Raw genomic sequence first — 22,315 nt, 5'->3', positions numbered from 1 at the left:
TTCCCCCAGCTTTATATGCTGAGCATGAAGCCATATGGTATGGGATAGCCCTTTGGTCAGTTGGGGTCAGCTGTCCCAGCCGTGTCCTCTCCTAACTTCTTGTGCACCCCCAGCCTCCTCGCTGGTGGGGTGGGGTGAGAGGCAGAAAAGGCCTTGACTCTTGGTAAGCGCTGCTCAGCAATAACGAAAACATCCCTGTATTATCAACAGTTTCCAGCACAAATCCAAAACATAGCCCCGTACTAGCTACCGTGAAGAAAATTAACTCTGCCCCAGCCAAAACCAGCACAGAGATTTACAGGCACATGACTCTGCCTGGCAGGTAGAGCGTGCCCACAGACTTCTGCACATACGCTGCACTGATGCAGTTGTCTCCTGCGTAATGTAACTGGGAAACCAAACCAATGCTACCCTTTCTATGATCACTACATAAAAATAAAGTGCTGGCCTGTTAATCAATTCACTGTGCAGTCCTTAGGACAGATTTTCAAGGGAAAGAGTAGAGAATTAAGGGTTTAAAACAATATCAGGATTCCTGCACATAATTCCTTGCACAGTGTTTTTAAAATGCACCCTACAAATTACACTTTTTCCAGGTCCTGACAAAATCTAATCAGTAGTTAATCTTGTCACAAGATAACTTCATCAGCCAAAGCGACTTATCCTGGATTCATTTAGCCACAGTATTAGTTCATTAAAACACAGCATCGCTGCAGGCTGATCTCCTCCCTAGCCCCAGAAGGAGTCATGGAGGCAATAACCCATCTCCTTCCAGCTACAGCGCGGCTGTGGAAATACCTGTCTGTCCATGAAAGATTCAATGTGACACCAACCATCCTGTCCAGCCATCTACCTGCCTCACCTGTATGCCCTGGGCTGAACCGCCCCACTGGGAGAAGAGCAGATAACACTGGGAAGGTTTATTTAAAATAGCTGCTTCATTTAATCTGCTTCTTTCATGTGCAGGGCACCTGAGCACCCCTGCAGTCTTGTTGCGTGCTGCCAAATACGTCAGTCATCGCTGCTGATCTGGACTTTGCAAGCTAGAGGTGCTCCTGAGGCATCGCTTCAACATCAGCCACGTCTCTGCTCCCAGCACTGCTCCTGGCCCCTTGGCTGGTCCCCGAGGGCTGTGATCTCCACAGAGGTCTTCACAAGCCGTGCAGAAAGCCAAGGCACTTCCACACATGCCCTGCCACGACAGAGCACACTGTAAATGACTGGCTTCTTTCAGGGCTGTGGGGATCTTTTAGGTCCCTCACTTCAGGACCAGTAACACCAAAGCCATGTCTATGAATCTGGAGGAAGCGTGGGGTTTTCCTTGGTCTCAGCTTGAGACTCATCTGCTGAATGAGGGAGAGGTTTCCTTGGTATGAAAAGCTCCTAAACCAAAGCACTGGATCTTGTATCAGGGAGGTATGACAGCTAGAGATAGTTTTGTACAAATAGAAAGGCTTATGAAAGACCTTAGTGAAGAAAAAACACCATGAGGAACAAGTAACGGTGAGACAGGAGCCAGTTCACAGGTCAGCTCAGCTGCTGTAACACACAGCATGGCAGCTCACCGCACAAAGTTTGTTTCTTGTCTCCATCTGCTGTCAGGTCAGGTAACCCACATCACGGCCTGGGTTTTCTGCAGGTTTAAAGATGCCCACGTGTCATGTCACTTGTTTCAGAGGGACACTTGCTAGCTCAGCATTAGTCTAGATCAAGCTGCTGGCATGTACAGACAAAACTTTCCTTGGAAATGTAACGTATTGCTTAAAATAAATGACAGTTTATTTTATTATTACTTAAAATAAATGAGAGTCAGGGGGTTTTCTTCAGATTTTTGCTTAGCAGTAATTCCCATGGAAGTTCAACTACAGAAGGCTTCAGCTGGGAATACTTTCAATTTAAGCTGGCATGTCATTACTGCAGCAAAATTGCAGGAGCTGCTGATGGAGCAGTTCTGTACTGCTGTCAACCGAAGCGAGAGCTCTGAACATGCCACTCACTGCCTGATTTGTAACAATCAAACTTATATATCAAAGCTACCTAAACACTGCAGTGGTCTGCCACGAGAATGGTCCAAAAGGATAAATTTCTTGTCTGCTTTGAAATAAAAATATACTGCACTAGCATTACTTACTGCAATTTTAAATCTGCGAGGACACTGCTGCTTTCTCCAGTAGACAGGTAAGGATGCAGAATGATGTCCAGAACTAGCACAGCAGCAATGCTGTTTGTTTCCTTCCCATGTATGCTTGAGAAGAAGCTGTTGACTGCAGTCAATTGCCCTTGAATGTCATCCTAGAGAAATGAAGTCCTTTAACAAGGTCTTCTTACCAGAAAGCCATTCTGCAAGGTCTTCTCAGGAACATTTACTCATGTTTGGGGTCCACTTCCAGTTCATCCTCAGCCTGGTCAACCACAAGTGCCATCTTTGCCCTGCTTTCACACCATGGTGCTCACAGCAAAACCACCCTCACTGCTATTGAAGGTGCTACTAGCACTCATCCCAACTCCCTTTTGGCCATGCTAAGCAGAAACCCTCGAGGAATCCCCCTCTGGTGTGATTATCTCTCTCTGTGGGCATCATGGAGGGTTTACAAGGTCAGGGTAGGACTCAGATTGCAGAGTAAGCCACTGAAGTTTATGTGTTAGTATTGCCTCAAGTGAGTACAGTTTATGTGTCAGTACTGCCTTCGACTCTTTAATCACTCTCCTTGACTCTGAAGAGCTTTTCAATCAACCCTGGAGCAAATAAACACCTACATTTGGTCTGCTGACTTATTCCATGGAAGGAAATGGGAGCTGAGACACCTAACTCTCATGGAAACACCTACGTAGTGACACCTCAGCATAGGTGTGTTATCTGGCACGTTGAGTCCCTCCCTGGAGGGAGAAGCAGGGATCTATGGGATTGCAACTGTTGGACTTCCCATCAAGGAAGGAAGCAGTGTAAGGGTCAGTTCCCAACGTCCCACAGGAGATCTGATCTCAGAACCATGCAGAGATCACAGTCACAATGGATAGCAGCCAAGGAGATTGGGCATTGACATTTTCAGGATGGATGTCTATGGAGTTTGGGCTTGAGGATGGCATGAAGACCAACCCAAAATTCAGCTGGGATGGAAAAAAAGACAGGACTTTGCTATAAGTGACCACCATAAGAAAATTCAGTGTTTCTGGATCTGTGGTTTTAGATTCTTGCCTGGCCGTAGTCTCATGTGTCTACCATCAAGTTATAACCTCAGATCAGAGGCAGCAGGGTTTGAAGACAAAGTTTAATGACCAGAGAGGTTGGCGAGGGGGAAGGCTGATCCAGCCAGGCATTGCGTGGAGGTCAGCAGCTCATCGTCAGAAGCAACCCCATGGCAAACAGGTCATGACAAACCCCAGCTTGCCAAAGAAGTTGGTGCTTTGGGAAGGAGTCAGGGTGGAGCCCGTAGATGATGCCTGTGGGAAGGAATGTGAGGAGTTGCAGTTTTGCTTGGAAGAAGCAGAGGATTTGAAAGGCAACAGGGAAATGGAGGTGGATGTAGAGGAACCTGATGTTTTGTCCTGCCATTTGGGAAAGGTTGCAGTGTTGCAAGTGGGGGTTGTGGCCATTGCAGCAGCACGGTGGAGTGGGATGGGGAAGCAGAATTGAGCACAGCATCTTCCCAGGTGCCTCTGGGCTATGGGCTAGCCAAGCTTCATCCCAGCACAGTGAGTTACAGCGTCTTCTGGGAAAAGGCTGCACTTCTGTACCACAGCTGCAAACATTGCGTGTCAAAGCCATCATCACCTTGTCTTCAGCCATGGTGTTTGGAGCAAGTCATGTGCTGGCTCAGAGCATTGTTACTTAGCAACTTCAGCCATCTTTGCAAATGAAGTGGCATGGAGGACTCTTCCGCAAAAGGAGGAGAACAGTATTTGTAAGTAGGCTCTGGCTCTCTGCTTTTACCTAGGCATTTGCTAAAACTGTTTCTTCTTATTTTCTCATCTGCATGTCAGTTTTTCTTAGTCTTAGACCACAAGCTGTTGGCAAATTCCACCAACTCTGTGTATTCAGCAGCAAGAACTACAAAGTCCATGTGTTTCACAGAGGCTCCCAGGTACTTTGATAATGATAAGAGTAAATAACAATAAGATCATTAATTAATCTCTGTGTATTTTATATGTGAATACACAGCTATCTGTAAAACAACAGTTATGGGCTCAAAAGAACAAAAACCATGAAATTAATGTCTTGTTGGTATGTTAAATAATTTAATTTAATATTGTTGGTAAGACCAGGCAGGCCCCAGAGTCATGGTTTCAAAAAAGAGGAGTTACCCTAAATGATGTTTTTAACTCTATCAATATTTATGTCATCATTTCAAATTGAAAAATTAACCTTCAGTGTACAAAGGTTACTCATACAAAGATTCCACTTTCCCCTGCTCAGTGCAGGGCAAGGAACTGCTCTCTCTTTCTTATTTTAGGAGATGAGCGCCTGTGCATCAAGAAGAGCTATGGAGGTAGTGCTATGGGGCATGAGAGCCCTCTTGCAGCCTTGAGTCTGAATGTGGGAAGGCATCAATTCACCACCAGTGAACGAACAGCCTGTTGATCTGTCTGCATGAGACAGGAAGAGCTACAGTCCAAAATCATAAAGTTTGGCAAACCTGATACCTTATGAAGTCATTCCAGCAATGCCAAACTGCACGTTGCATCAAGCCAATGATCTTCATTTCAGCACCTAAAGGTTATCAGAAGCACTACATGCACTTAAGCCTGTCCGTATAGAGGACAGTCCCTTTCCCTTGCTTCCAACACCTGATGCAAGGCCCACAGGACTCAACTCAAGGTCCGCAGCCCTGAGCATCATCCCTAAGGTAAGTGTGTTTGGCCTTCAAGAAGCAAGCAGGTTGTCCCTTCTCATAAACCACAACAGGATACAGTGAGGCAACACCCCATATAATATAAATGCTTGGAGGACTTTGTCAAAGGGCTGGGATAGGAACTAAATTAGGCTGCTCCATATTCTGCTCTGCTGACCAAGCAGCAAGATGTTGCACAATTGCTACTTTGTCCAGCCACAGAATCATAGAATCATAAAATGGTTTGGGCTGGAAGGGACCTTAAACATCATCTGGTTCCAAACCCCCTGCCATGGGCAGAGACACCTTCCACTAGACCAGGTTGCTCAAAGCCCCATCCAGCTTGGCCTTGGCTGTGTTTCAAAAGAAATCGGTTACTGCTGATTTTGTAGAGAGCCCCATCCTGTTAGAGTTAGGTGTTCCCTGAGGGTTAGGGATGCTTGGGGAGCACTGTGTGGGGGAGCTCCTTGTAAAGGAGCTTGTCTCAATCTCAGCATAAGGATTGCAGAAGACACCAGGGAAGAGGGAAGGCAGCAGTCTGTATGACTGGCACATGGAGCAAGACCAACCCTTCCCATGCAAGAACTGTGACCGGTTGAACAAAACAAGCAGACAGCAGGTTACAAGGAGGTTATTATTTATGCAGCAAGTCATTAAGCTGTGGTTGGCCACAGGATGTGGTAGGTACCAGAAGTTTCCAACAGCAAGCAGACATGAGCATGGCAGAAGAACCTGTATGGGTCATTTAACACAAAGACATTCCTTCTGGCTTAGGAAGGTCCTGAATCACAGATCACTGCACAGTGGGGAGTATTTTGGGGAAGTATCACTGGAAATACCTCTGCTGGAGATGAGATACAGGCCTGGGTGATGCTTTGCCTGGCACGGTCATTCTTCTATTCTCACCCCACGAGAGTCATATTTTAAGTAAAAAAGTAAAGAATTTTACAAGTTACCAAAATACTGTTTACCTGCTGAGGAGAGCAGTCAGAATCACAATTTTGAACTCAGGCACCTAAATTCTGTGTCTCACCTGAAACACTTACACTGCCTATTGATTGACTAAGGACTTCACTAAATCTCTTACATTTTTGGGAACCCATCTTTTCCAGGATTCAGTCCCTTGTTTTGTCACCATGGTATACATACTTTAATCCTAAAATTACAAGTTTACTTTTACTGCCTTAAAATATCTTTTAAATTATGTTCAAGCTATTGAGTGATCAAGGTCATGCTATATCAATTATATGTCTGCCCTATCATCATGCCAACAATCACTGTGTCATCTCACTACTTCTCACCAATCAATCACTTATATTTTCTCCTCAATTTATGATAGCTGTATGATCCTATGATAAATATATAGATACGTCTTGGGCAGAGGTATAATGCCAAATGAAAAAATTGGCTGATAATTCCTAACTAAAAATATTAACTTACTTTCTGAGATTAGCCAGATAGTTTTTAATCTATTTAATGTGCTCTACCATTTTTATGCAAAGTTTTAACAAAGTTAGAGCATTCCATGTGATAATAACACTTTAAAAAGCATAACTACACTGCATTCAATGGACCTCTAAACTTGTTAGCTCACCAAAGAACACTATCGAAGTAATTCAAGAAAGAACTATTCTCTCTGAAAGTATCTGGATTGTTGCCAGTATTTTTCAGCTCATAAATTCAAATGATCATCTCATTTTCAGGAGAGGCATGAAGGGTGGCTGCTGCAGGAGAAATCAGGGAGGAACTCAACAGCAGCAGCACTTGCAATAGCTTACAGAGGTGTCAGGATTTCTTGGCAAGCTGTATCTATTTATATAAAACCTGTTTTATCTAAATGCAAATAAATAAAATAAAACTAAATGCATAAAGGTTGGAACACAGCTATCAGGGCAAATCTAAAGAATAGGTGATTGTATCCTGTAAAACTGCAACTCTGACAAGAACTTATAACTTGCAATGAATAAATAGCTCAGCATTATATTTCTTAAGCAATGTGGAAAAAAAGGCTCACAAAACAATGGAAAAATATGAGACCAGAGAGGTAATTTTTACCTGTATATGTATACCATTGGTGAGATTAGGTAGTGAAACTAAAATACTGAATGCAGTTCTCACTAGCAACATTTTTGAATGGACGTTTAATGATGGGAGAGGTTTTAGTAAGAAACTACAGAAACGTGTGAGAAATGAAAAAGATGCCTAACTAGTATGGAACCGCAAAGCTCCCTCTGTTTGACTTCATCAAAAAGATCAAAAACTGGTTTGGTCACAGAGCATAAATACCTTTAAAGGAAGGAAATCCTTAGAAGAAAGGGGACATGAAACCAGAACCAGTGGCTGGAATTTAAAGCCAGACAATTACCAATCAACTCCAGAACACAATTTTTTCACGGGAAAGGTGATTAGCCATGAAGGCAAACTAAGGAAGAGTTCATACCTTGGTGGTTTTCTGAGGACTGATAAGCAATGCCACCATTTCCTGCAGTCAACATGATAACCAGCAAGTGGATTCCAGCCAGAAACTGGTTTCTTCCACCCTTTAACTATTCTGAATCTGGGACCCATCTGTGCCTTCTCTCTAGAAAGCAATGGAGGAACAACATCTTAACTTCCTAGCCATAGCTGACCCTGTTAAAGCAAATCCAACTCTTCTGGCACCCTCTTATAAAGGAGCTGGCGTTTGCAGCCATTGACCGCACAGCAATGCCAACACTGGGTTGCTGCAGGCAATGCTGCAGAAGCCCTGCAGAAGCTGTGCAAGGTGGCCCAGCAGCAAATGAGGCTCTGGGAGATGCTTACCAGGAATCCAGGCAGGACCCTGTCTGCAGCCTGCATTAAGATTCAACAAAAACTTCCCCACAGAGAAAAATGAAACACTTCAGGCTCAGCAAACCAATGCTGCATTTTGCAACATTATTTTGGATCTCGCCGAGCAGCACAAGTGTCAGATCACTGGACCCGTGCACAACATAAGAAATGAGTGATGTACCTTCAAGTGATAGGCATGGCTGATGGTTTTTATTAGTTCCACTGAGCTGTAATCCCCCATCACGCTCTTCCCCTTGTACCTAGGAATTCACATCTCATCCTGCCTTTTCTCCATCAGGTGTACAAAGCAAAAATGTATCATGCTTTTGGAGATGCCTACACTATATCTTCACAGCTGTCAAATCCACTGTCTGCAAAGCAGGTGTTGTTTTTACCACATGCACTCAAGGAAACAGCTTACCCTAGCTATGGTTTTCAAGAACGCAGCCATAATATTTCAAATATGTGTACTATCATCATGACAAGTCTGTCAGTCAGTCTGTCTTGGGAGCAGCTTTATTTTTCCTGCATTAGCTGTACTGTGATCAGACCTAAGAGCCTCAACGTGGCAGACGCTGCATAAAAAAAGCAGTGAAAACCCAGTTCCTGCCAAGGTTCCTTGCATTCATTGCAGATCCTTTGGAAAGGCTGCTGGAGAAGAGGAGCTCTCACAAAAAGTCTGTTGTGGTGGTTAGAGAGGCTTCATCGCTCTGGTACCCGCTGCCTAAGATCTCCTTCAATGGATAACTGAGGGAACAAAAGGCTTTTTGCATGGATGGGATGGGATGGGATGGGATGTGCATGCAGGGGAAGGAAATGTGTAGGGATAAAACACCAGCTTCCCTGGTGAAGTAATCTATGTCCATGCAAAGAAAATACAAGCTGCTCCTGAATGAAAGCACTAATATTTTACACCTCTTTATTCATGTGACAATTCAAAGCCTGACACAGGGGACAGCAAGACCCATTTCCCATTGGAGTGTGACCTGAGAGCCTGCAGCAGTCAGGGCTTTCCTCCCCACTGCAATGCCACGAGGGAAAACATCTAGCCTGCACACTGATGGAAAACTAGCAAGAAAGTCTTTAGCTACCTTCCAGCCTGCCCCCCATTAATCAGGAGTCCATATCATACGGCAGGAGGGAAAACCTAGCAGACATTAATAGATTTCTTTTCCATGCAGGCACTTTTAAGGAAAGATGCTTCTTGAAAATCCCTAAAAAATAGGTTTTGACTTGTTTCAAATTCTGGGAGATTGGTGCAGACTCTGTTCAGAATTGAAACGCACAATAAGCTTGTTGCTGTTCCCATCTCTCCCCTGATAAGTGTAGGATGTAGTACTCCATTAATTCTGCTCATCTCCAGCATTTGTATCTGGAATTAGTAATCCTTACCGTTCTCTGCCCAGCATCACTCCAGTATAACCTTAATAGAGCCATTCATCATTTACAGCACTGTAACCAGCCAGGCAAGGATGCACAAGTGGTATAGCCATAGTTCATAGCATGAATATATTCGTATTGACACGAGGAAAAGCTATGCTTGCGCTACATGGTCTCTATGTGGGACTGGGGCAACATTGAGAGTGCACTCAACTCTGGCTGTATGGAGAAGGACACTGTTCATAACTGATCTCACAGCCCTGACAGCACACAGATTAGTGCAAAGCAGAACTCAATTACGGACCGCAGTAGCCCTTGTCATTCTCAAGAGTACGAGCCATAACTCTGCTCAAAACCCCGTGCACACAGTGACCTGGCTATATGGAAAGCTAACTGTCCTTGGCAATACCAAGCAATCACCTCAGCTTGCCATGGAGGCTGTCAGGTGTGTCAGATGACTCCCTCCGGGATGGCCAAAGGGACAGAGGAGCGGTGTTGCCTCTTCGGCAAACCACTTTTTTATCCCCTTAAACTCTCCCGCAGAGGCATCGGCTCAACAGACACAGCAGCTGTAAGGGATGCATAGCAGCAAACGCTGCACCTATGAGCTGAGCTCAGATGTCTTCAGGGGAAAAAAAGCATCTTTGGTCCTTGCATGTAGAACACATGTTATATTACACCATGAGCAGCCGATCCGTCACAAATGATGACATTCATTGGTACAGAACTGTGTGGCTGATAAAAATGGCATCATCAAACCCTGGTGTATCAAAAAGCAGAATGGTGACCCAGCTCACCTTCTCATTTTTGGGACACACAACCAAGCCAAAGGCGTGGGGGCCAAATGCCAAGCCACCTGATTTGGCTCCCACCAGGATTCTTTTCTCTTGACTCCAAGTAGATGAGCACAAAACCCAGATGCAAATGCTGCCATCACCTCAAACTAATATTTTTATCTATGCAGAAGCAAAACGCAGTTAGTGCAGGGATCCCTGGTCTCCTATCAGGGTCACACATTCCTTAAAGCTTGCGGTGGAGAATCTCTCCTAGTCCTCATGGTCATACTCACACAACCCAGAGACCAGATGGGCTCCAGCCCCAGGCAGCAGCTCCAAGCTGGTGGCTTTTGCTGCCCAAGTGATAACTGTAGACACATGTATGTGGAGAAGACAACAGGTTTTTTAGGACACACAAAGGGCTCAATGTACATCAGCAGAGCTTCAGAGATACACATAAGTATAAAACTGTATTTATGTTCTTTTTCTTTCCTTAGCACTAACACTCTTTATTTAGTAGTTTCAAATTCACAATGGCTTGGATCTGTGAGGAGACCCTTAAATTTCTTTTAAAGTGTTCCCTGCTCCAATTTATTTTTTTCCTCTTTCATAGATTTTATTTCCCTCTCTCTCCTTCACCATTTCCCCCAACAATGTCTGGCTTTAAGCAAGACCTGGACTAATCTGTGAGAGGGATTACGTGATGAGCTGTTGACCCAGGCAGCCCCTTCCAGCGTGTCCCATGCTTTTATGGCAGCTGTGCAATCAGCAGGGCTTAACCTACCTGCCCACAAGGAGAGAAGGCTGTTTACTTCCCCAACACTTCTTGGTTAACATCTCCAGTTAAACTTCTCCCTTCTTTTTAATGTTGGTGCACCTCCTTCCAGATTAAAAAAAATAATAAATCACGGCAGTAGGTGGTTATTACCATCTCATTAGTCCACCAAACCTACAGATTGCTTTCCCCTACTTCTTGCCCAGGTCTCTCTGGCTGGTGGCAATGTTACACGTTGGTGTAAAGGGTGTTTTGACACCAAGCAGAGCTGGCCACAAGCAGTAAATAGAGACAAAATACAAAATATGACCCTAGACTGTAAAGACACATACAATTCTGGACAAAGACCATCAAGCAGAATACGACAACATGATATCAGAAGAAATGAAGAGCTACGGCATGTTTGCAAATGAGCGATGGCGAGGACAGAGGGAGGAGGTTGCTAAGAGTAATCACATGTTTTTATTCTTTCCGCGGAGATCCAGTTTGTCACGTAATAATACAAACAGTCAATAGCTTTATCTACCTTTTGCAGCTGGCAGGCAGAGTGTGTGTAGCAACATTACCCCCTACAGTTCAACACTAGGTTCCCACTTTCTTTAAGCTTTCAGTACGGCTCTGGGTTTTGCTTATCCTAAGCCGCTGAGGAAACTTCTTATTCTAGTTTGAATCTATTAAACCTGTGCGTGTGTGGAAAACACTTGGAGGAGGAAAAAGGAATAGGTAAGTTGGCAGCCTGTAAAGACTAATTAATGCAAATAAATCTTGCAGAAACACAATACATTAAGTTAGCCTAAGTAACTTTGCGTTTGCACTTTCTCCTTATCTGCAGCTTTTTGGTCACAAGTTGTCATTTGACCAAGAAAAATGGTGATTTTTCCACCTTCCCTAATGTTTTCAGCTACTATTTGAGAAGGACATAAAATGTGTTACAAGATGGAAAAAAGTCTTAAAATTTCAGATTTGGGTACTTTACTGGGAAAAATGGTACATTCTTACACAAAAAGTTGTCTTACACAATTTTTTTCTTAGGCACAGTGTTTAAAAGTTAAACCGCAGCTGCCATAGTGTTGCTGGCTGCCTGACGGGGTGTCCCATGGGCTCCTCCTCTGAGTCTCAGGGATCCTGTTCCTGTGGCCCTTGCAGGGCTTGAGGTACTCCAGTCTGGCCTCAGTGGCTCTTCCCTTGTCCTATTTTCTTTTTTTCTTCATTTTCTTAAACATGAAATGAAGAAGAAACATAATAGAACTTTCTTTAAAATACTATAAGCCTCATGAAAACCAAAGCGCCTTCAAGGGGGGCTGGAAATATCCTTAGAGTTTAAATGAGTATTAAATTTAAGGCAACGCTTCAGGGAGCAGTGCCTTAAAATGCGGCTGGTGCAGCACAGCCACCTGACTCTGTAAAAGCTGAAATTGGCTTTTTGGAGCTCATTTGCACTCCTGTGTGGAATTACAGCGAGGCAATGATAGCCGGGACACACGCAGTTACCTTTGCGTTTCCTGTGGTGTAACACTTACGGCTGTAAAACGCCTGAACTTATTTATTGTCTGAGAAAAATTACAGGGGATTTTGAAAGGTTCGGTGTCCAGGCACAGGTCTGGGAGTGACACGAAGGCGCAGAGGAGGAGGATGCTAAGGTCCCCATTCCCAAAAGCCCACACTCGTGGTGCACAGCACAGCGCGTCCCTGCCCTGCCCTCACGGAAACCTGCACTGGCAAAGCCGCTTTCCTTCCCTTCCTAAGCAGGCAAGCGACTTCATCACCTCACCCATGGGGATGGAGAGGGGAAGCCACCTCTGCCTGAATACACCCAGTGGGCTGTAGCATCATCAGAGAGGAGCCAGCGTTGCATTTTGCAGCGTATCACGCAAATTGCAGCTCACACAAATAGCAGGCGAGCGATTTCCTCAGCCAAGTGTGACAACTTCATATGTCTCGCATGAAAACAGCAGTACGGAAAACTATTAAAACAGAAGCCCTGACATTGCAATCACAAATCTGAATGGATTCTGGCTTAAGGGTAATAAATCTAGCACTAATCAGTCTGTGGCTTTGCCTTTGCTATCATTAAAAGCACATTTAAGAATCCAGAAGAATTCAGTTTCCAAAATCATTCCTTGTCTCCTGCCCCCGTTATATACTTAGATTTTATCAGTATAGACCAGATGACATGTGCGAGCATTTTCTTGCTGGGAGAGGAAAGCAAAAGTCTCTGCAGACACAGCTTTTAATGGATCTTGTTAGATCACGGCAACCCTCTGCTCGAGGCTATCTGTTTTTTGGTTTAAAAGCACCTTATCTTGTCTTAGCAATGAGGAATTAATTTTGACTGCAGGTTGCTTTCAGCCACGGGGTCAAACTCTGTGATATTTTCTTTGGAGGGAAGGGCATATTCTTTGTCCAAAATAGGAACCTATTTTCTACAAGATGCTGCATTTGGGGGCTCCCAGGGCAGGTAACAGCAGTCACAAACAGCATTGCATAAACCAAGTGCAGCTTTTTCCCCAGAAAATTCAGGGAATAGATGAGAATTCAAAAAATCGTTCAAACTCACCTTTAAAGAATCTGTAATAGCAATGCCCAGTTGCAATCAATTAATCTGAACATATGGTTGCAAGGAATCCCTCAGTTCTCCATCACGCTTTTAACTTCCTTGGAGAGCGGAGCGTGAAGGAGAAGTGCAGAGTTAAGACCTCTATAGGCACATCTGTGCATCCATAGATTAATCCTTTAAGAAAAGCTCAGGGCCCAGTGAGCCAAACACTGCATCAGAAACCAGGATTTCCAGTCCCAGCACCAGCTCTGCGACTCAGGCTGCAACTGTCCCACTGCCTGACTTGGGACAACTGTCAAGATACTCAGATCCCAGGAACAGCAAAAAGAGACCTGTGAACACTTTTAAATTGAGCTTGTTTTTTCCTGGGTTTGTTATTATTATTGTTATTGTTTACACTTCCCTTTCTACCTAAATCACCCTTATTCTGATTTTTGCCATGATGAAGTGAAGGTTGAAATGCCAGCATCCCCCAGGGCCGACACCGAGCTTTTCAAGCAGCTGTTGCGAGGCTGGATACCTGCACCCAGCTCTTCTGGCACAGCACTAAGGACCAGCACTCAAAGAGGTTTAGATTTAGCTTAGGGTGGGTCCACACCTTCCCAACAGACCAGGGGGGAGCGAGCTGTTCCTCGGTGTGCAGCTGATCCTCAGGTTACTCCAGTTTCCAACCCACTTGCTTCCCTGTGCGGAGGGTGTAAGCATGAGGTAGAGCAATGGTTTCTGAGCAGTGCTAAAGCACCCCGAACACCTAAGATACTTGCTACATATCAGCACTAACATTAATGCTAAAAAATGAGGTCTCAGGGCAGCAATGACAGTGAGAAATGTGTCTTGCCACAAACCCTCACCAAAGGAATTTGAAACTCTGTGTTTTAAAGAAAGCGAAACCTCGAAGCTCTTAACTCCTGTGCAGCTTCACAACAAGACCTGCACAAAAAAAGCAATCAGAGCTCTCATCAAAACCAATTTCATATGCTACAGTGATGCCAATTATTGCAAGACACTGCGGTACAGCTGCCTCAAGTTCCTGTGTGATCAGCATATTTTAAGAAGAGTTTTGCAGCGCAGTTTCTGGATGTTGCAATCGCACAAGAGCCCTGGGGAACCACGGCAGATTGGCTGCCACGGCTGGGCTCCACCACCTCCTTCTCAAGGTGGGAGCCCACATTAGCAGCAGCCTCTGGGACCCTGCAGGATCTGTTCCCTGCCTATTCTCACTCTACCTTACACCAAGCACCCCACAGTGGGAGTTCTTCTGTGGGATATGGGCAAATAGGGTCATACCCTTCTCCTGCTTGTGCTGGGGTAGGCACTGCAACCACGGGACCGCCCAAATCTAGCGCTGCAGTCATGTGGATCAACCCCTTGGCCATAAACAAATTTCAGTGGAGCCTGAAGGCATCTGCTCAGATGTGCAGAGCCAGAGTCAGACGCCAAAATGTAGGGCTGTAGACCCCTTTGAGAGACCCTAGGGTATCCAAGACATTTTCCTAGAGCTTTATCATGGGACCCTATAGGAGACCTGCAACTTTCTGGGTCAACATCTGGAAGCCAGGCAAGATACCTTAGGGCCTCTCAAACGGCACTGAATATGCAGATTTAGGTGACTGAATCCTGCCCAAAGGATGGGAGTCAGCTTGAAGATTAAGACACCTAAGTCAAAGAGTCTTCATCGTAGGTGTCAAGGTGAGCAAGGTGTCTAGATCCCATTACAGTCAGAGGAGACCAGAGACTTGATTCAATTGCCCAAATACAGGAATCTGGAATGTTGCAGGGTATCCAATCTGGACTCCAGCTGACACTCCAGGAGCTCATGGCTCTCACATAGATTATACGTGAATGTCTCTGATATCCTAGGATATATTGGATGGCAGCAAATGTCTACATGTGGACATCGAATTGAGCCCTGGATCCCCATCATCTGTAATGGCAACTCAGCATTTTCTTCATAGGCATATACATACCCACACATAGACACCAAGGTATGTGTGCCTTAATCTGTGAGCCAAACCCTACCCATAGCTTTTTTGTTGTTCTGTAGATCACAAGAAATTCACCTTCGCTGCTCATGTTACTGCTTGTGATATTATTTCGCCGTACAGTACTTACAAGCATATGACAGGCTGGATCCCAGCCTGGTGGAGATTTCACATTGATGTTAATAGGATCAGAAACACGGCCTACATCAAATATAAGCCTCTTACCTCAGCACCTAGAGTCAAAATAGTATTAGGCACTTTAGAAATGCAGACAAATTCTATACTGATACAATGATGTCAAGAAAACAATAGGAAAAAAGATAGTTTTGTTGGCTGTTGTTTTGAATTTATAGGAGACATTGCACAGATCACCAGAAAATATTAACAACTAATCACGTCTAAAATATGTGCTTAGAATTTTTTCAGAATCTACCTAAACAAAAGAACAAAAGGCTTTTCTTCCTCAAAACAAACATAAAATGCTATCTAGTGTTGGCTCTTCGCTACTGCAGTCTCGCATAACTATTTCAGAATTAAACAAAATGAGCTGTGAAGCATTAAGGTGCACAGGGCAGCATGCACGGCCGCATCACACATTCAGGATATGGGAGCCTTGTCCAGTTTTAAAGTCTATTCTGAATTTCAAAGAGCATACAGAGCTCCCACTTGATGTATTCCCACCCTGCAGAGGAAAACTGGAGCAGGGAAGAAAGACCAGGAAGAGAAGATGGGGAACGAAAGGTCTAACCGGCTGCTGACCCAGGCACCAGTATGACTTAGCTGTGCTCTCGCTTTTGGCTTAACACAGCACAAGATTCCCTCTAGCTAGAAAATATATATTATTTTTAATATATTTTAACTTCGTGCACTATAACATTGAATTGCATAAACTGTTAATATTAAACATATAAAATATTTATTTAATAATAAATACCTGGATTTAAAGCTCAAGGGAAGGAATGGCGATGGACTGAAGATCCCCAGGGTTTCAGATCAATCCTTAATATTTGTCTTATGTGTTAATTAAAACAAAACCAAACTCTTGCACATAAGTATTTGTGGTTTCCACTCTGATGGCTGAGTTAAAGATCAGACTCTGCCTCCACAGCCAGTCTTGCAGGAGAACTCCTATAAAACACTGCTTTTCCACCAGCAGCTTTTCTGTCCATCAGCCAGGCGCTATGACATCTCAGCACGTACAAAAACATCTTCTTTAAATTGCCATCAGCCCTGCCTAAGACAGATCAAAACATCTCAGCTTCCCCTGTGTGATGTGTCTCAGAAATGTCACTTTTATCCTCAGCAGGTGACGCCCCAACTAACAGTTTTCTTGTCCTTCCAGGAGGAGAGAGTGGAGCAAGGGAAGGGGGAGAGGAGACAGCAGCAGCCATTAGCATCACTGCTTACATGCTGATTTTGCTTTCCGAGGCCAAATTTTCCATTGCTGACTCTATGAGACACATCATATACCTCTGCTTGTGGCACATATAGCTGGCACCGCTCTGACTGTGAAGAGTCCACACGAGGGCTCACAAGATTTGGGGTTCTTGCCATAAAGACCATCAGCTCAAGCTTTGGCCATAATATTTTTTTCTATATGGTTTTAATCTGTCCCATGGAAGCATATTTATTTTTAGTCAGACCACTGCAAGTAAAGGCTCAGAAACACTTTTCTTCTGAAATCCACACACGGTTTTCTTCCTGATGTAAAGGCAGGATGAACTGTGCACACCAGACATTGGTCGTGTTGCTATTGTCAGACTGGAAAATGATTACATACTTGGAAAATTATTAGACATCTGGAAAATTATTATCAGAAGAATATGATCAACTAATGAAAAATGTATTCTTGTAAGATTTTAATTCAGGTCTCGTATAAGCTCACCGAGCCAAACCTGTGCTGTTTTCAGCACTACACAGCCCTTGATCAGGCAGATTCCTACTGACATCCCTGGAAGTTTTGTCTGGGTTAATCACAGCGCTCAGAGTGGAAACCTAAAACTTTTCACTTCTCAGCATCCCTCCAAGGCTGGTGACGGGGTCTGCAAGAACAGGACACCCTTCGTGCCCAGGCTCCCCGGCTCCCACCGGAGATGCTGATCCCGCTGACGGGGCTGCACACTATGCAGTTATGTTTCCTACATGCCATCTCCAAAGGTTCCCAAAAATCAATTCACAACATGGCAATAAATTCCCAGCGACTCACACAGTAGAAAACAAGCCATCACATCCCAGTAGGAGCAGCAGCCCAGCACGGCCATTTGCCAGGCGACAGAAGCACAGGCCAGCAGGGCCCCCCCGAGCATCACGTCGCTCCGGGGCCATGCAGCAGCATTCACACTTCTCACCAGCCCCAGATTTTAGGTGCACAAAAATGCTTCATTTCTCAGAAAACACAAATGTGTGTGGAGAAGGGAAAAGATGAGACCTCCAGAGCCAGGGCCCCTCTCCCATCCCAGAAACTGACTGGTGAAAGACAACCAGTTGATCCCAACAGAGAAAATGTCCCATTCTGCAGCTGCAGGGGAGACATCTTCAACATTTCTGGAGAAGCCCAAAGGGTTTGGGGAGAGTCCCTGGCCAAGAGGAGAGGACACAGAAACAGGCGGCAGTAGCCTGCCAGGGCACACGCCAGCCAGCCTTGGCACACCAACAGCAAACGGTGTCCAGCATCTCGCACTGCAGAGAATTAATTCTTCACGAGAACTTGGTATTCTGCGAGCGTTGAGTACTGACGCCACACCACACACAGCAGGCAAGGACAACCTACACACCGGGCTGCGGCCGTGATACCGGCACAGGAGCATAAGGGAAAGAAAGAAGATTTAACTGGGACAACCAGGATATATTTTATTCCTGTGTCCAACTGGTAAAGAGGCAGTTGCCAGTTCTCATAATGTGATTTCACTGGTACTTGTTCCAGCTCCCAGGGTCATGCGGTTATGGACAAATGTCAGCTATCACTGCAAAAATGAGCTCCAAGACTTTGTCCCTGCAGGCAACAATCTTTTAAAATGTAACCCCAAAAGGCTGGAAAACCAAAGGCAAATAAAAATTGTTGTGCAAGCCACAGCACTCATCCTCTTTTTTTATCTCGGTCTCCAAAGGTGAGATCCATGACATTTCAACAACGGGGGTTGGCACTATGAGACAAGAAGCCACACGGGGTGCGAGGGCTGGCTGGGAAAGAACAGAAGCACATTACAAACCCTCATGCTGGGACCCCATTTTACAGCTCTGGTTGAAGGCATGCTCCAGTGTCAGATAAAAAGACATATCACACCGAATGGTTGTTATCTAATAAAAATGCATATGATAGTCATCCCTGAATGAAGAACCAGAAAGGCATAGTAACACTTTAAAGGGTCCTTCACTGCAACTGCATGTTCCAGGCTCTTGGAAGCTGAAGCAAGGCAACAAACTGTCTTGTCACACAGGAGGGATGTGATCTCCCACTGAGGCACAAGGCTCCCTGGGGTGAATATGAGAAAGGAACTATCCTGAGCAGCAATAATGCAGGCTTCACACCCCGGAGGCGGGCATCACTTCGATATGCGTGAACCGATCCCCTGGCCCGTGATTCTGAGCTGTTATAGTACAGAAAGGCATCACTGAAAAAGTGTTTTTGAGCTGCAGGCTTGCACATCTTCTAAGGGGAAGGAGGCAGTGAAAATGAATGTCTGTGCTGAATGACAAAGTCTTTCTGATATTTCCCTTTCACAAAAAAAGCATCTGCTAAAAGTAAGATTAACAATGTATGGAAGCATGTGGACTGAGCTGACCACATGAGGCTGCAGAGGTAGCTGCTGGCAGCTTGGGAACGATGAGCCACAAATGTGGCAGGCACTCGAGACGGCGAAAGTGCCGCACTACATGGCATGGGTACGGCCGCGATGTGCTCTCCCCGTTCCTGCTTCTCCTTGCTCCTGCCTCCTCCCTGCCAGCCCCTTGCCTGGCTGGCCGTCCCAGCATCTGTTCCCAGTGCCCAACGTCATTCCCCAGACGTCAGTCTCACTTTCTAATGGTCTTTTCCAGCCCATGCTGCCTTTCCCATGACCCAGCAGCCCTTCAGCTCCAGGTCCTTCTCCCACCCTCCCCCCCATCAGTGTGATCCCAATTTCTGGTGGGTCAGTGCAGCACACGGACACTCATTCTGGTCCCCAGGGATAGAGATGTTTTGCAAAGAAAAAGCTCCTGGGGCATGCCCAGCATGGGCAAGCACTGATGTAATTCCACAGAGCTTTTATTGAGCCTGTACCATGCACAGTGACTGCTGCTGGTGCAGATACAGGTTTTACCTGTTTGATGCAGCTCCAGTACTCCATCTACACCAGGACTTTTCCAGCTTAGATAGGTCAATTAAATACATCATGTCATCAATCAGTGTAGGTATGGTAGCAATCATGGGCCAAAGTGATGTGAGAAGAGCTTCTAAATCGCCCACCGACAAGCTGAAGCTCCCCTGCCAATATCCTCCAGTCTTTTCCCTGCTTTTGTGCTTTTTCTCCCTTCATTTACTGTTCTCCTCCTCCTCTTTTAATCCTGAGAAATCCCCAAGGTCTGGCAGCAAACCTGCAGTTCCTGAAAGCGTTGTTCTCAGCAGCCGAGCTTTGCTTTTCCTGCATTTCTGTCACCAGGGAAACTCATCCCATTTGGGTAAAAACGAAAGACTGAGGCTGACATTATTGACACGTGCAATGTTGTAAAGGAGCAACCTCAAGGGCCTGTGGGAAGTGCCCTGAGCTCAAGAGCAAGAGCTCTGTTTTGAGAGATGCTTTCAAACACCTTTAAACCCTCCCTTGATAGCATGAAGGTTAAAACGCAACCCTAAAACACCTTTCCGCAGAGGTAACACAACCTGAGGGTGGTTCAGATCACCTTGAGACCAGAGCGTTTTTCCCAACCCCCTTCACTCTGGGGGATTAAGGTCATCTTTACCCGCACCTTGGGCACCTCACTCACAGCATCTCAAAGAGAAAGAGGAGAATGAAGGCATTGGGTCTGAAACAGCTATTCCTCATCCCAGGCTGCTGCTGTACCATGGTTCTGTAGCATCCTGACACCTCAGTTTCACAAGTCACTTATTTACTTCTAATTTCAGAGCATTTTAGCACCCTTCCCCCTTAGGAAGCCCTTTCTTCTGACTGTTTTTTGGCTATATAACTGTTTTTTTAAGCTTGTCACTGATACACTGCATTAGGGAAGAACTGAAAAATGAAGCATGTTGTGGAAGAACGAGTGCTACAAGGGTATGGTCCTCCCCAGGTATTTTAACTCCTTATTGCCTACCAAATCCGTAATGGTCCGGGGGCAGAAACTGACTCAGTAGCTGCTCATAGCTCACATCCCGCTGCTCCTTGGGTGCAGATTTTTTAACGGAAAAATCCTGCAAATAACAAAACCTTGGGAAAGCAGCTATTTACTGAAAGAGAATGAGTCACCGTGTTTACTCTGCAGACTGTGATGTGAAAGACAAGAAGCCACAAAAGGTCACAGAGGAGTTGTCTCCTTGCCACTTATTTTGTCTGTTCCTCCGACAAAGGCAAAGCCATCTGCGGTACAAGCAATGAAGCAGTGATGACCAAAAGATGTCAAAAGGACATATGAAGAGTGCCAAACGCTCTTGATAAAAAAGCGAGTGAACAAGAGGAGTCATAGAGCTCTTTGTGTAACCTTTACTCCACCGTTAAGTGCACCAGTTTATAGTAATTACGGAAAAGCCACTGATTGTATTATAAATGTAATGACATTAGCAGGACTGTCACTGTGTTTGTAGCAACAGTTGTGAAATTAATTTTTTTCTTCATTAAGGAGATCCTTATTTGCATGATTAAAATGTCAGCCCAGATAAATGCATGTGCCGGAGAATGAATCACTGAGCAAAAATGCCACCTGCCAAGCCCGGAGAATAGGACAAATAAACAAGCAGCGAGGAGCCGCTCAAAACTTGATCCAGCTCCCAGTGGGAGCCATTCCATCATCCTCAGGAGCTGCAACAGGCTCCAAGCGAGCACCAAGGCGAGGAGGCTCAGCCAAGCAATAGCCCAAATGCTTGGGATTTTTGCTTTGGCCACACTCAACCATTTCAGAAGGGAAATCTACAGCCTAATAAAAACAGAGTGTTTCCATTGCGGTTTAGAGGGTACAAAAACCTACTCCTATGAAAGAGAGAAAAATGCATGCAATCCAAACCTACTCCTTTTCTACTATTTGGTAAATCAAAAGCCCAACTACAACCCCTCTAACGTGGCTGAAGCTCATCAACTCTGCCTGCTACTACGAATCAACAATATTTCCTATTTACTTTCAAGCTAAAGCAGACAAATCCACACCAAAAAAATGTGCCCTTGTATGAAGTTCCAGGCTCAGAGGCTGACTTACAGCTGTCTCCAAAAGTGCTGGATCCCAAATGACAAAATTGAGAATAATGGAGTGAAGAGAGCTCAGCTTTTTTCTTTTTGACCAAAGTCAAGAAGGGAGGCTGAAAAGATAATATGGTGTCAAGGAGATGGCAGCTTTTATCTGTTTTTAATAGGTCCTGATCCTGCAAGAGTATTTTCACTGATAATTAAAGCAAAGAGAGAAAAAAAAGGGTAGAAAAAAATACTATTTTAAACTGAGTTACTCCTTTTAAAACACATAGAGACTCTTATTATCTGTTTTTCATGGGAAATTTCATGATTTGGACTTTTTTCCGTTTTAGAAAATGCAATGAAGCAAGGAATTTTTGTATTTCCTGCAAACTCCAGGGAAATGTGTTTGTTATTCAAAATGTTGGATTTTGACACAATGAAAAATTCTAATTTGATTTTATATTTTGTTTTATATCACTTGAAAGCATTAGGAGCTGAAATGAAAAATCATCCAGAAAAACATAACACCTCTAAAAAGGTAAAAACAAGAGACTTCAGATGTGGTGGAAGGCTGTTTCCCTGAGGAGCCATGGGGACAGTCCAAAAGAAAATTTCTTCAACCAGTGTGTTTCAGTGAAAATCTATTTGATAATTAGCATTTTCTAGAAAATTACTTGTCAGACCACTTCTGACCAGCCTAGCACCACGCCATCACACCTCTCCTGGGGAGCAGAACTGCCCGGCTCCCAGGCAGGCAGCAGCCACACGGAAGGAGGGCTCCTGCGCATCAGATCGCTCTGCTGAGTGACTCGGTGGCAGGACAGGCAGGACAGGCAGCTGCCAGCTCAAAAT

This window comes from Nipponia nippon, unplaced genomic scaffold (assembly GCF_047370975.1).
Source record: "Nipponia nippon isolate SJK-2023a ecotype South Korea unplaced genomic scaffold, ASM4737097v1 scaffold_1, whole genome shotgun sequence".
NCBI classification, from domain to species: Eukaryota; Metazoa; Chordata; class Aves; order Pelecaniformes; family Threskiornithidae; genus Nipponia; species Nipponia nippon.
This window is presented reverse-complemented; position numbering follows the sequence as displayed.